This window comes from Tamandua tetradactyla, chromosome 24, assembly GCF_023851605.1.
Source record: "Tamandua tetradactyla isolate mTamTet1 chromosome 24, mTamTet1.pri, whole genome shotgun sequence".
Classification (NCBI taxonomy): Eukaryota; Metazoa; Chordata; class Mammalia; order Pilosa; family Myrmecophagidae; genus Tamandua; species Tamandua tetradactyla.
The window spans coordinates 2,064,936-2,078,549 of record NC_135350.1 but is presented as its reverse complement, the minus strand read 5'-3'; the positions used below and the strand labels follow the sequence as shown (position 1 = coordinate 2,078,549).

The 13,614-nt window shown below is 41.4% G+C and overlaps 1 protein-coding gene and 1 long non-coding RNA gene across 7 annotated transcripts in view; one reads left to right on the top strand and one right to left on the bottom strand.

Moving 5' to 3' along the window:
- The window catches only part of SEC24D (SEC24 homolog D, COPII component), a 137,537-nt gene extending 137,061 nt beyond the window's left edge, over positions 1-476 (bottom strand). Inside the window, exon 1 of one of the 2 annotated variants that reach the window (XM_077142443.1) lies at positions 292-476. The gene's annotated coding sequence lies outside the window, so the exon portion shown is untranslated. The remainder of the gene's footprint in view (positions 1-291) is intronic. The other variant, XM_077142442.1, reaches the window with a different exon arrangement.
- Positions 477-636: 160 nt separating this feature from the next.
- Positions 637-13,614, top strand: part of LOC143667999 (uncharacterized) — a 43,207-nt gene continuing 30,229 nt past the window's right edge. For 2 of the 5 annotated variants that reach the window (XR_013168230.1, XR_013168231.1), the window contains exons 1-2: positions 637-1,598; positions 5,105-5,164. This is a non-coding gene — a long non-coding RNA (uncharacterized LOC143667999). Of the gene's footprint in view, positions 1,599-5,104; positions 5,165-5,595; positions 5,850-12,301; positions 12,709-13,614 lie in introns of those variants that run through there. The other 3 variants (XR_013168232.1, XR_013168233.1, XR_013168229.1) reach the window with 3 other exon arrangements.

Sequence of the window (13,614 nt, the reverse complement as noted above, 5' to 3'; positions counted from 1 at the left end):
TCAGGGACACTGAAATGCTGTGGGTACCAAGGCCTCCAGGCTGTTCCTGCATCCCGAGACAGAGACGTGGGGGCGGGGGAGGGGAAAAGTGCCCCCGCCCCCCTCTACCCCCCCCCCCGATATTACACCGCACCGAGAGCTAAGGAGGCAAAGCAGGCGCTCCTCTCCCCGCTGTTCCCCGCCGCAGGTGCGCGTGCGGCCTCTCCCCGCCCCCACCGAGCCGGGCACCGCACCCCGTTCCAGCCGTGCGGGGAGGGCTGTCCCGTCTGGGCACGGCTGGGTGGGCATTACCTGGACCGCTCCCCGCCGCCGGGCTGCCGAGAGCCTGGGGGCCTGTTCCTGGGGCCGGCTGCCCCGCTGGCCAAGCTCCCACGGCGGCCGCAGCTCCCGCCGCGCCTTTTCCCCGGGCTCGGCGTCCCCACCCGCGAGCCTCTCGCCCGGAGCTGCAGCTCGGCTGCCACGTCAGGCACCGTCCCGGCTGCGCGCCCCCGGCGCCCGGCTAGGACCAGGGATCGCGCTCCCGCCGGCGCACGCGCGCAGGCGCAGACTGCGGCGGGGCGGGGCCTGAGGGCGGGGCCTGGAGGGGCGGGGCCGCACCCCCCGGCGGGGCCTGGGGGCGGGGCCTGGAGGGGCGGGGCTGGTGTTTTAGCCCCGGGGCGCTCTTCTTATAACGTTCACCTCTTTACTGGTTTTCTGGTCGTTGTTTTAAAAAACAGGTCAAAAGCGTTACGTATTATTGCGGAATCAGAGTGTCAATTTCACCCTGAAGCCCCGTAGGAAGAAGGAGAGCGCGTGTTGAGGGTTCTTTCATTCAACAGGTTGCGGTTGAGCCTTTCCCGCAGCGCGCGTTCCTGGAGCGCCTGTAGACGATGCAGGTGCCGAAAGGAGAGGATACGATCCCCGACCTTCAAGGCGAACCTGGCTGCTGTCCACGGGCAAGTCGATGACGTATTCGTGCAATGTAGTACAGAGGAAGGAACGCCCCAAGGCAGCCTGGCAACGTGTAAAACAGGAGGGGCAAAAAGATGTCTTCACTGTTCAGTGTGGGAGGAGGCGTTTTCACTGAAGCTGGCATTCCTGGACTTGTGTATAGTCCTTCGACGTATGTGCACATATTGCATATTGGCTTCTACGAAGTAGGATGGCGGCTGCGGAGAGGGACCTACGTATATAAGTTCCAAGAGTTTTCAGTTCGCTGTGCTGTGAGGAACAGCTGAGAAGGGAAGGACATCTAGGTGGAACCAGGAGTTTGACCTCTCATTCTCACCCTAAAATGAGACCCATTCTGGGCTGATGTCCTACCACCCCCCCCTGCAGATTAGAGAGGCCTTCAGCTAATCTTAGATTTGGTATAGCTACGATTTAAACTTTATAAAGTGAAACCAGATCACTGTTTTTGTTCTCAAAATATTCTTTCTTCTGGGCTACAAGAAAATAAAAGCAAAATCCCTTTCTTATTAAGTGTCTGGATAAAAGCTTTCATGAGGATAACACTACCGCTGAGACTGCCACGTGAGTTTTGTAGGCATTTTAAGTGGTTCCAGCAGTGGTGAAGATTTATGGTCCCTTTCCGTACTCAGCTTTTATAAGATTTTAAGGTATGACATCCTTCCTACACCCAGTTTCAGTAGTGGCCAGGTTTGAAAATTCGCATTGAGAACGTATTCTTGATTGGTTTCTTATATTCTCGTATGATGAAAATGTTTGGTGGAATTCAGAAAACTTTGGCCTTTGTTTGAAACAGTATGGCTGGTGAAAGCAATAAAAAAAAAAGTTAGCACCATGATGTCACAATGTAGGAGCGAGTAGACTCAGAAACAGGGACGCCATGTGATGACCTGGTTGGCTTATTGCCCCTTACAAAACCACTAATTTGAATTTATAAATTCAGCCTCAATCCTTCCTTAGAGGTGAAATCGGTTGAGAACAGAGTATAAGACTTGTGGTTTCAGTTCTAACACAGTTTTGAATTCCAAATGTTAAAGCTGGAAAGAACTTAAGAGATACAGGTTTTTAACCCAAATTTAGTGGGGAATAAATTCAATCCAGTCATTCTACAGATTAATAAAATGAGGTTCAGAAAATAAAAGCAACTTAGTCAAAGTCACCCAACTAGTTGGAAATCATGTCTTGTGATTTTGAATCCAAAGCTCTTTTCATGTCCCCATACATTTATTTTTTTTTGCTATTCGCTACTAACTGGTTCTACCTTTTTCTTTTCCTGTGACTACCTTTTATCTAAACTCACAATTAACTAAAATATTAACTGACTGAACAGTTCCACTGGTGATTGGAGTTATTAATCTCAAACCCCCTTTTCTTTTCAAATGGCCTTCTGATTTCAGCCCTGATTCCCATCTCGTGTACCCAAGTATCCAATCCTTAAGTAACAACCTTTTGATCTTATTCCCACGCTCAGCTTGTTGGCCTTCACCAGACCTAAGAGTCAGCCTGAATGCTCAGTATTTTTCTGTTCTGAGTTGCCCTGTTGCCACCTGAGTTCAGGTAATTATACCTTAAGTGAAAAGGGAGTCCCAGAGAATGCCATTATGCTGGAATTCTTTAGCATCTTTCTGTCCTAAGTGCAGAAGGAAAAGAAAGAGATTGAAATAACTCTGCAAGAGACGCTATAGAAAGAGAAGGACTTTTCTGAAAACACTTGAGCTTCCTTCTTATAGGTTACCTTTGTACAATCAGAGCTGTGATGTTCCAAGTATTAGCATAATTTAATTAGTATAATTTAGAGGTTTCTGACTCCAGACATGCAAACAGTATGAAGAAGCTTTATTTTGAAAAAAAAAAAGTTGAAATGGCCAAGAACTGGACAATTTTAAATTCCTGTAAGCTAATGGATAAGACGAAGTTAATTGGGGAGAGTGGGTAGAATGTGGGTACATGGTAAGCTGAGTAGCAACTAATAACCATAAAAGAGTTCAAGTTTTCATTAATGGCGCATCACCAAGATATTTCTAGAATTCTTGAAAATCTCAAAAGTCTTGCTCTGAGTACATCACTTTACTTGTGACTTTGGCCACAGAAGTGACATCGCACTGCCAAATCAAGTTAACTCAGATTTCAACCTGACACTATCCCTACTAGTTGTGCAAATTTTATTTCTTGAACAAATATTTGTTAAGCACCTACTATAAGCTGGAGGCACTGTGGATACAGAGTCAGATCGAAAACTGCCCTGGTTGTTAAGAGTTCATGGAATAGTATAGAGATCAAAAACTATGGCCCACAGGCCAAATCTGGCCCACCTCCCTATTTTTGTATGGACTTGAGCTAAGAATGCCATTTACATGTTTTAAATCATTGGGAAAAAATCAAAAGAAGGATATTTTGTGAGGTGAAAATTATACGAAATTCAAATTTTAGTGTCCATAACGTTTTATTGGAGCACAGCCTTGCTCACCCATTTATAGCCTATGTTTGCTTTTATCCAACAGTGGCAGAGTTAATACTTGTGACAGAGACACACAGCCCATGAAATTAAAAATGTGTATTATCTAGCCCTTTACAGCAAAAGTATAACAAATCCTAGTCAAGAAGGACCTACCAATTGGTATTCTATGAGGAAATACAGGTTGCCATGGTAATATGTAAGAATTGCAGGTTTAGAAAGTGAGAGAAATCTCCCTGATGAGTTGCAAAGAACAGGAGTAAGTTAGGGAAAGACAGTGCAAAGGGTCCGCAGGAAGAGCATGATCAAATCAAGGACGCATAAAGGAACTCAGGACATTCCAATGTGCAAGTTGTCTTGTACTGTTCAGTCATGGAGTTCTTGAAGAGTGAGTAGAGAGATGAGACCTGGCAGGTAGGCTGGAGTTGTTCATGGTGTCCCTTGAAGGCATTAAAGAGGTGATGAAAGATTTTAATCAAGGAAATGACAATGTGGATTATTTTTCTCAGTCCGGTTGACTGGAAGAATGGAGCGGAGGAAGGGGCAACTGAAAGGGGGTGAAGACAAGCTTGAATAATGTTGGCAGTAATCCAGGTGAGAAAATATGATGGCCTAAGCAAAGGCAGTAGGTTGTGATGGAGAAATCAGACCAATCGGAAAGACGCTTCTAATATGGAGCCATAGAACTTGGCAACAGAAAGCCGGGGAAGAGAGGTAGGAATCAAAAGGATCACTCTCAGGTTTTTGATCTTATGGAATTGGTGGGTGGATAATGGGGCTATTAGAACCAGGAGCAAGAGCAAATTTAAGAGGGGAATGGGTTTAGTTTTGGATATGTTTGTTTGGAGATATCTATGGGACAACTGAATGGAGATCTGAAGTTAGCTGTTGGATGGATATACATGCCTGGAGGTTGCTTAGTACTGGTCACTATTATTGTTAGTATGGCATCACCACCATAATCATTCTTAACAGTGTATATGTGAAAACTGAAGTAATGGGGGTTATGTCCAAGGGCAGTTTCTGAGAGAACTCTAGAATAGTTCTGTTTTCTAAGTTTACTAAACCTTGGTTTATTCAATGCAAACTGGGGATAGTACATTCTTCTCAGTGTGATCACGAACATGAAATGGCATGTATATATATATGTCATTTCATGTATATAGGAAAAGTGGACAAAGTAAAAGTGGGGCAGGCTTAAAAGGATTGAGAATGCAGAGTTGGGGTCGTTAGGGTAAGCCTCTGAGGGGTCATAGCATACACCCCTTGTATCTCCCTTCAAGATAGACTGCATCGAGGAATGTAAGTAGCTGGCAGCCTTCAGTTGCTTTGCCTTAGGAACCGCTATGCCATTCATGCAGAAATCACACTCTTTCAGCAGCTCCCAGCCAGTGACTGAGATGGGGTGGGTACTATAGCCAGGCTATTCCTGCCCAACATGGAATACCTCTAATGGAAATTCCTTGTTCTGGGTTCCCCATTACCCTGGCTGAGACATTCTCAGAGCTGCCCTGCACTCTGAGGTTCGTCTCATCCAGTCCTTCTTCCTTGCCCCTCTCTTTTCACAAGGATGCGATCCTAGTTGTACCTGATAGCTTTCGCGCCTACTCCTGCTCCCACCCTCCTGTTTTTCCCACAGGCATTTCCTCCAATAAATAAATCTCTTGGATATCTAATTCCATGTTGACGTCTGCTTTTCAGGGGACCTGAACTAAAACAACCCGGTAGAGAAGGTGAAATTTGAACAAAGCCTGGAAGTAGGTAAGGGATTTATCCGTGCAGATACCTGGGGGGTGGGGGTGGGGGGGAGACATTCACAGAAGAGTGGAGAATTCCAGAAATGTGTCTCTGCCAGAAAGGGGAGTTTCTGGCATGTTCCAGGAGTAGATGGATGCCAGAGAAGGTAGAGCAGAGTGAAGGAAGGGACAAAATAAGTGGGTGAGAGAAGATAAGGTAGAATCACTTAGGCTAATTTTAAAGAGTTTGGCTTTTATTTTTGAGTGAGAAGATAGTGATTTCAGGTTTTGAGCAGAGGCGTGACATAATCTAGCTCACTTTTCAGTATTTTCTGATTTAAATGGGAGACAGCATCTCTTCATACAGAATCTCATGTTCAGAAACATTTATTTTTACAAGGTCTTGGTGTGATTTTTGGCCTTGGAAAGTTTACCCTTCTATCACTTGTTTCACAGACATACCTTAGTCAGGGCTTAAATTTGAAGAGGAACAGTAAATGTTGTTTTATACCTTCTATAAAAGAGTGGAAAATTGAGCCGTGGCTGCTGTACAGCCCTAGTTCTGTGTTCATAACTCACCCTATGCTCATACTACGTGGATTCCTGGAGATTTGAAAGACATTCTAATTGGTGGAATGAATGTTCTCACTGCATTGCTTTCCTTGATTGATCTAAATGAAGACAGCAGGAGAGCAGGCACTCAAGAGGAGGTGAATAGAAGCTAGTTTTTAATTAACAAAATGCTTATAAATAAGGCATAATAATATTGAAAACCTACTATGTGGTGTTCTGTCACAAATATCTACCTTTTAGGATTGATTTAAGGGGAAAAAATCTGATAAGCTAACAGATAATGGTGGGAAGAAGTAGAAATGATATCAACATTTCTGTGACGTCAATGCTTTAATGGGTTGGCTTAAACAATGGGAATTTATTGTCGCACGGTTTGCTCTGAGCTTGCCGCATCCTAGAGGTTCCTTGGCTTGCATTTCAGCATCATGTCATATCCAATGTACTCTCTTTTCTCACTTCTGTGACTTCCCAGTTTTCCTCATAAAGCATCCGACAATCAGATTAAGGCCCACCCTGCTTCATTTGGGCCACACTTTAACTAAAAGAAACATCTTCAAGAGGTCCTGTTTACAATGGGTTACACCTACAGGCATGTGGATTAAGATTAAGAACAGGTCTATGTTGAAGTACATAATTCAGTCTACCACAATATGTTCAGTAAGTGAAAATGATCAGAAATTTAGATATTAGAATGACATACTTTTGGAAGAGAAGTGAGTGCTAATTTTTCCTGACTACCCATTCTCCTGTGTTTTAGATAGTATGTGATTGCCCAACCAGAGACAACAGCCCTGGCCTCCCTGACAGCTGGTGCTGGCTTTATGACCCACAGAACAGAGTAGAAAGTACTTGTGCTACTTCCTTGTCTCTCTTTATAGATCTTAGCCTTATTCTTTCACCTTCCTGCCAGTTGGAATGCAGATGTGGTGATGGTGAAGCCAAATTAACCATCAAGATGAGGATAGTCCTCTAGGGTTGATGGCAGGAAATCATATAAAAGGAACCTAGGGGCTGGGCCACAGGCCTCAGTGGCAGCATTCTTGCCTGCCATGTGGGAGACCCAGGTTCGATTCCCAGTGCCTACCCATGCAAAACAAAAAGGAACCTAGGTCCCCAGATGCCTCTGTGAACCAGAACCATTTACCCTCCTTGGACCCCATGTCTACCTCTGGGCTGTTACATGAGACAAAATTACTCCACGTCATCTGAACCACTGCTTCTGAGGAGAGAGGAAGAGGGTCTCATAACAAATTAGCATATTTTAAAAAAAATTCAGAGTATCATTCAGCCATAAAAAGGAATGAAATTCTGATACACGCAACAACATGGATGGATGACCCTTTAAGACTTCATGTTGAGTGAAATAAGCCAGACACAAAAGAACAAATATTGCATGATCTCACTGATGTGAAATAATTAGAATAAGTAAACTCACAGAGTCAGAATCAGAATATAGGTTACCAGGGGATAGGGTGGGGGTAAGAAAGAGGGAGTGAAGGCTTAAAATGTTCAGGTTTCCTATTTGGAATGACGAAAATGTTTTGGTGATGGATGATGGGTATGGTAGCACAGGACTGTGAACGTATTTAACAGCACTGAAATATATACTTGAAGTGATTGAAAGGGGGAAATGTTAGGTTGTATATATGGTAATAGAACAAAAATAAAAAATAAAAATAATCCATGAAGCTGCGCTACACAACAGTGAGCTCTAACTAGTTTCAACATGAAACCGTGGACTATACTTAATAGCACAATTATAAAATATGCTTTTTTAGATTGTAACAAATGAACCACACCAATGCTAGGTGTTAATAATGAGGGTGGAGGGTATGTAAGAAACCTGTATTTTATGCATAATTGCTCTGTAAAAAAAAACATTTAATTAAGATATTTGTAAAATTACCTAGTCAGAGTGAATCTACCATAATATACACACATGCATACAACAGAATATAGTATACCAGAATAACAAGGGGACTATAGATAAGACTGCATTAGCTGAAAAATGGGTAATGTGCCCATCTGTAGACAGTTTTGTGGTTCTATTGTTTTAATGAGGCCTTGATGAAAAAACATACCCTACTGAGAAGAAGTGGAATTTTCTTTTGAAGAGAACCAATATTTCCATTACTCATCAAATTGGCCAAGAACCTAGAAGACTTTTGGACTGAGGAGCACCTACCCCTATCCCTTCTCCATTGGGCTAGAAGTTGAATCTAGCCTCAGGGTCACAGTTGGGGGAGTAGGTCTGGAGAGCTAGTCCTGGCCACACAAAGGCAAGCTTAAGCCAGTGCCAAAATAGAGCTACACGTTTGTCTTGTGTTAGTGGCAGCAGTGAGAGTGGGAACCCATTTCTGGCGCATCCTGTTGTACTAACTCCTCAAAGGAATGGTTTCTGACTTCCATCTCATCAACAAGAGTCAGGAGCCATTTCTTAGCCATCAGGAGATGAGGTTCTCTCTCTCCTAGGCATCAAGAATGGAGGCTAGAGTATAAGAATCCGAGGATGCAGAAGCATGCATGACTCAGTACCCAGGAAAGCCTTCAGAAATTGCTTAATTTACTTGAAGTGGGTAATGAATTAATTCAGGCCAGTGAACTGGTGAGAGTTAGTCCTACTTTTCTTTTTATTTAGTGCAAATTTATTTTATAGTAACAAGCTGATATTTTTTATTGCCTCTTGAGGAAACGTCTTTAGATTTAGGTTTTTGACACGTGAAAATAGATTGCGAAAATTTCCCCATTTGGTACAACTGTAGGTTCAGATTTCTTCTAATAACTACTGTAAAGAGTTTGGGAGGATTCTGTTGATTGCTTCAAGGAAATTGGGAAAATGACTAGAGATGTTGAATGTATATTTTGTTGAAGAATCACTAATATGATGTTAAATATAAATTTATGTTCACTGTGTTACATAGACATCATAAAGGGGTATTATAATTATCTGCAATCTTTTTCATTAATTTATGTCTGCTAAAGATTTGCAGGCAATTGGCTTGAGATGGGACAAACAATATGAGGAGGGCAACATTTGGTTGAGGGTGGTAGTTTGGGCTCAGGTTGGGACAAATTATATTTGAGATGCATATGATACATCCAAATACTATTATCAAGTTGGAACATTTCAGCCTGTGGTCAGAAGAGAAGTATGATATGGAAAAGCTAAATGTGGGTATAATCATCATGAATGAAGTTCTGTTATACTTGACATACTAAATTTAGATTCATGAAAGAATATTCAGGTTTTTTTCATATTTAGCAGTGTGATATACAGGTCTTATGTTTAGGAATATGTTGGAAGCCGTCAGATAGCAGAAGATAGAGATTTGGAAGCCGTCAGCTTGAGGCAGAGAAGAGGGGTAAAATGCAGTTCTAGGGTTACCAAAGCTGGTATCAAAAAGGACCCAGCTGAATAGTCCATAAAAGATGTTGGAAGAAAATGTTATTTTGGGAAAGCAAAACACAAAGTTTGTTTAAAGTAAGGCAACAAATTAGGTTGCTTTGATTCTTTAACTCCTTTTTGTACTCCATAGCCTTTAAAATAAAGTGGACCCACTTCTGTGTGAGACTTAAGGGAGAAATGTTTATTTGGTGCAAAATTTATATTTTGACTAGTGCATTTCCTAATTTGACTTGTGTGGTCAGTTTAACTGAACACCGTCAGTACATGGAACCTTGAATAGGGGATGAGATTTAGTTGGTTTGTCCAGGTTAATGTGACACCTCAATAAATCCCAGAGTGATTTGAACAGTGAGTAAAGAAGTATTTGCAAAGTCTGTTTCAGGGAATGGAGAGAAAGGGGGAAAAATTCAACTTCCCCATTTGGAGAATTCCTGATATATTTGCAAATAGTGGGGACAACCAAATCAATAGGCCAAGCCCTTGATCTTGGGGTTTGCCCCTATGAAATTTATCCCTGCAAAGGATAGGCTAAGCCTACTTAAAAGTATACCTAAGAGTCGCCCCCAGAGAACATCTTTTGTTGCTCAGACATGGCCTCTTTCTTTCTAAGCCGACACGGCAAGCGAACTCACTGCCCTCCCCATTCTACGTGGGACTTGACTTCCAGGGGTGTAAATCTCCCTGGCAGTGTGGGCAGAAATCCTGGAATGAGCTAGGACTTGTCAACAAGGGATTGAGAAAATCTTTTCGACCAAAAGATGGAAGAGAGAAATGAGACAAAGTGTCAGTGGCTGAGAGATTTCAAACAGAGTCAAGAGGTTATCCTGGAGGTTATTCTTATGCATTATATTGATATCCTCTTTTTGGTTTGGTGTATTTGAGTGACTAGAGGGAAGTGCCTGGGGCTGTGAAGCTGTGTTCCAGTAGCCCTGTTTCTTGAAGATGATTATATAATGGTATGGCTCTTGCAGTGCGGCTGTGTGATTGTGAAAACCTTGTGTCTGGTGCTTCTTTTGTCTAGGGTGTGGATAGATGAGTGAAAAATATGGATAAAAAATAAATAATAGGGGCGGACCATGGTGGCTCAGCAGGCAAGAATGCTTGCCTGCCATGCCAGAGGACCTGGGTTCGATTCCCAGTGCCTGCCCATGTAAAAAAAAAAAAAGAAAAAAGAAATAAATAAATAATAGGGGGAACAAAGATTAAAATGAATTGAGTGGATGAAATGTTGATTGTCATGAGGGTGAGGGGTGAGGGGTATGGTATGTATGAGTTTCTTCTTTTTTCTCTTTTTTCTTTTGTGGGAGAGATGCAAATGTTCAGAAAAATGATCATGGTGATGAATACACAACTATGTGATGATATTGTGAGTCATTGATTGTACACTATATGTAGAATGTGTGTCATGAATGTTTATATATTTGCTGTTTTTCAATAAAAATATATAAAAAAATCAAGTGGACCTATATTCAATTTCTATTCTTAATATTTAAAAAATATTAATACTTAATTAATATTTAGTTGTTTGAATATCTGAAGAATGTTTGAAGGTGAAATAAAATGAATATGTTTTATTTTATCTTGAATAAGTAATTAGGATAAGGGAAAATACAAAGGAAATTAAAGAATTGCCCTATCTTAGGTTGAAATAATTCACTCAATGGTTTATTTCTTTTCTTACATGGCTATCCTTGAAATTTTAGATATGAATTATGTAAATGTAGTAATAAAACTATTTTATAAATACATTTATATTTTGTCTTTTACTTCACTTTAAAAATCAATTTTAATGAATACTTTCATATAAGAATGCTTTTCTTCCAGAAATGAAGTTCAAATTATATTAGCATATCCTTTGGTATTGAAACAACATTTAAAGGATAATTCGTGAAATTATGATCATTAAATTCATGTTGGTAATGTTTGACTTTAGTAATGGTGCATATAATTGGTAGCTTTATTGACATGTAATTGAGAGATAATAAAGGGCACATATTTAAAGTGTTCAATCTGATACATTTTGAATTATGTACACAATTACAAAATTAGCATAGCCAAGATGATTAACCTGTCCATCACCACTAAAATTTCCTTGTACTCCTTGAAATCCCTTTCTCCTGCCTTTCCCCACCACACCAAGAAACCACTGATCTGCTTTCTGCCACTAGATCCCTTTAGATTTTCAAAAATTTTATACGAATAGAATCATGCGGCTCTTTGTCTGACTTCTTTCACTCAGTGTAATTATTTTGAGATTCATTCATGTTTTCTTGTGTACAGTAGTGTGGTGGTTTGAAGCTATCTGTACCCCAGAAAGGGTTGTTCTTAAATCTAACCCATCCCTTGACTGTGGACCATTGATGAGGACTTTTTGACGAGGCTACAACATTGATGGTGTGACCCACCTCATTCAGTGTGGTGACTCCTCTTACTGGAGTCTTTTTTGGGGGGGGAGGTGCATTGTCCGGGAATCGAACTTGGGTCTCCCACATGGAAGGCGAGCATTCTACCACTGACCACCCGTGCACCCTCGAGTTCTTTTTAAATGGAATGAATAGAGAAAAAGCTGTGGAAGCAAGAAACTGAAAGCAACAAAACACAGAAGGGAAGGGAGAGGCCAGCACACTCTGCAGTGTGTCTTGCCATGTGGCAGCATGTGGCAGAGGAGTCACGGATCACTGGCAATCAGTCTTCAGGAAGAAAGCATTGCTTTGATTATGCCTTGATTTGGACACTTTTCGCAGCCTCCAAACGGTTAGTGAATAAATTCCCATCGTTAAGCCAACCCGTTTCATGGTATCTGCTGTCAGCAGCCTGGGAAACTAAAACAAGTAGTTCAACCTTTGTATTGCTGAATAGTGTTTTATTGTATGGATATACCACAATGTGATCATTCATTCACTTACTAAGACATTTGGATTGTTTCAGCTTTTGACTATTTTGACAAATGAAGCTTTTAGGAATATTTGCATACATGTCTTTGTATGAGCATAGGCTTTCATTTCTTTTAGGCAAACACCGAAGAGTGGATTGGGATGGTTGGGTCATATGGTGCACAGTTGAGATATTGTCAGACTGTTTTCAGAAGTGATAACAATGTTAAACTTTACTTGAGGTCTGTGCTCCTGGAAACTGAAATGGTTTAAAAATGACCTAATAGCCAACTAAGCTTTTATTTTCCAGGAAATGGCTTACTGCAAAGAACCACCATTACAAACCTAAGACAAGACTCCCCTTGCTGTCAGCAAGGAAAGACATTTCCTGCTCAGCTGTCCAATTATGCCACTTGCTCATTCCATTCTCCCATACCAACTTCTTTCTCACCTTGTGTGGTGGTTTGGAACTGCAAGGAGAGAGTGACAGAGAGAGAAAAAAAGCTGTGGAAGCAAAAAGCTGAACACAAGCATCTTATTTACTCCTAAACCTCATATAAAAGAAAAGTACTCTCTGCTTGACCTTTGAAATGCTACAAATTTCATGGTTGAGCATTCTCCCTATTGCAGCTGTCACTCTCTTCTTATTACAATAATCCTTCTTTAAAAAAATGCAATGTTATCAGGTTATATTCACATACAATATAATCAACCAAAGTGTACAATCATTGGTTCACAGTGTCATCATTTAGTTGTGAATTCACCATCACAATCAATTTTTTAACATTTTCATTACTCTAAAAACAATAAGAATAGAAATTAAAATAAAAGTAAGACAGAATACCCAAAACTTCCCATTAACCCTAGCCACCCCCCGCATTATTTATTTTTTGTCTTTATTTTCTTACTCATCTGTCCATGCACTGGATATAGGGAGTGTCCGTCACAGGGTTTTTACAATCTGACGGTGCCAGGGCCAGACTCATCACTGGGAGTCAGGTCCTACATTGCCAGGGAGATTTACACCCCTGGGAGTCATGTCCTACATGGCGGGGAGGGGAGGGCAGTGAGTTCATTTGCCAAGCTGTCTTAGAGAGAGAGACCACATCTGAGCAACAAAAGGGGTTCTCTGGGGGTGAGTCAGACGCACTTATAAGTAGTCTTAGTGTTTCCTTTGCAGGAATAAGTTTCATACAGGCAAGCCCCAAATTCAGGGGCTTGGCCTTTTAAATTGGTAGTTCCCAGTGCTTGGACTAATATCAGGTCTTCCCCAGGTGGGGCAGTTTAATATTTCCAGTATTTGCCCCAGTAACTCAAGGGAACTTTGCAAATTCTATGTTATTTTCTACCCTGACTACTCTGGGATGTATCAGAGCATCCCACTAACCTGTACAAATCAGCAAGCTCTCATTCCCTATTCAAGTTTCCATGTAATTATGGTGTTTGAAAAACTGACCGTAGAAGTTAAATTAGATCGTGTGCTACAGAAGACATAAATGTTGCACAAATAAACATCCCTTCCTTTGGTCTCACACAGATGTTGAAGTTTTAAAATACAGTCAGTATCATCATTTACCCTTTAGTCTGCTTTAACGTAGTCCTAGCTAGATCAGCTTCATTCAT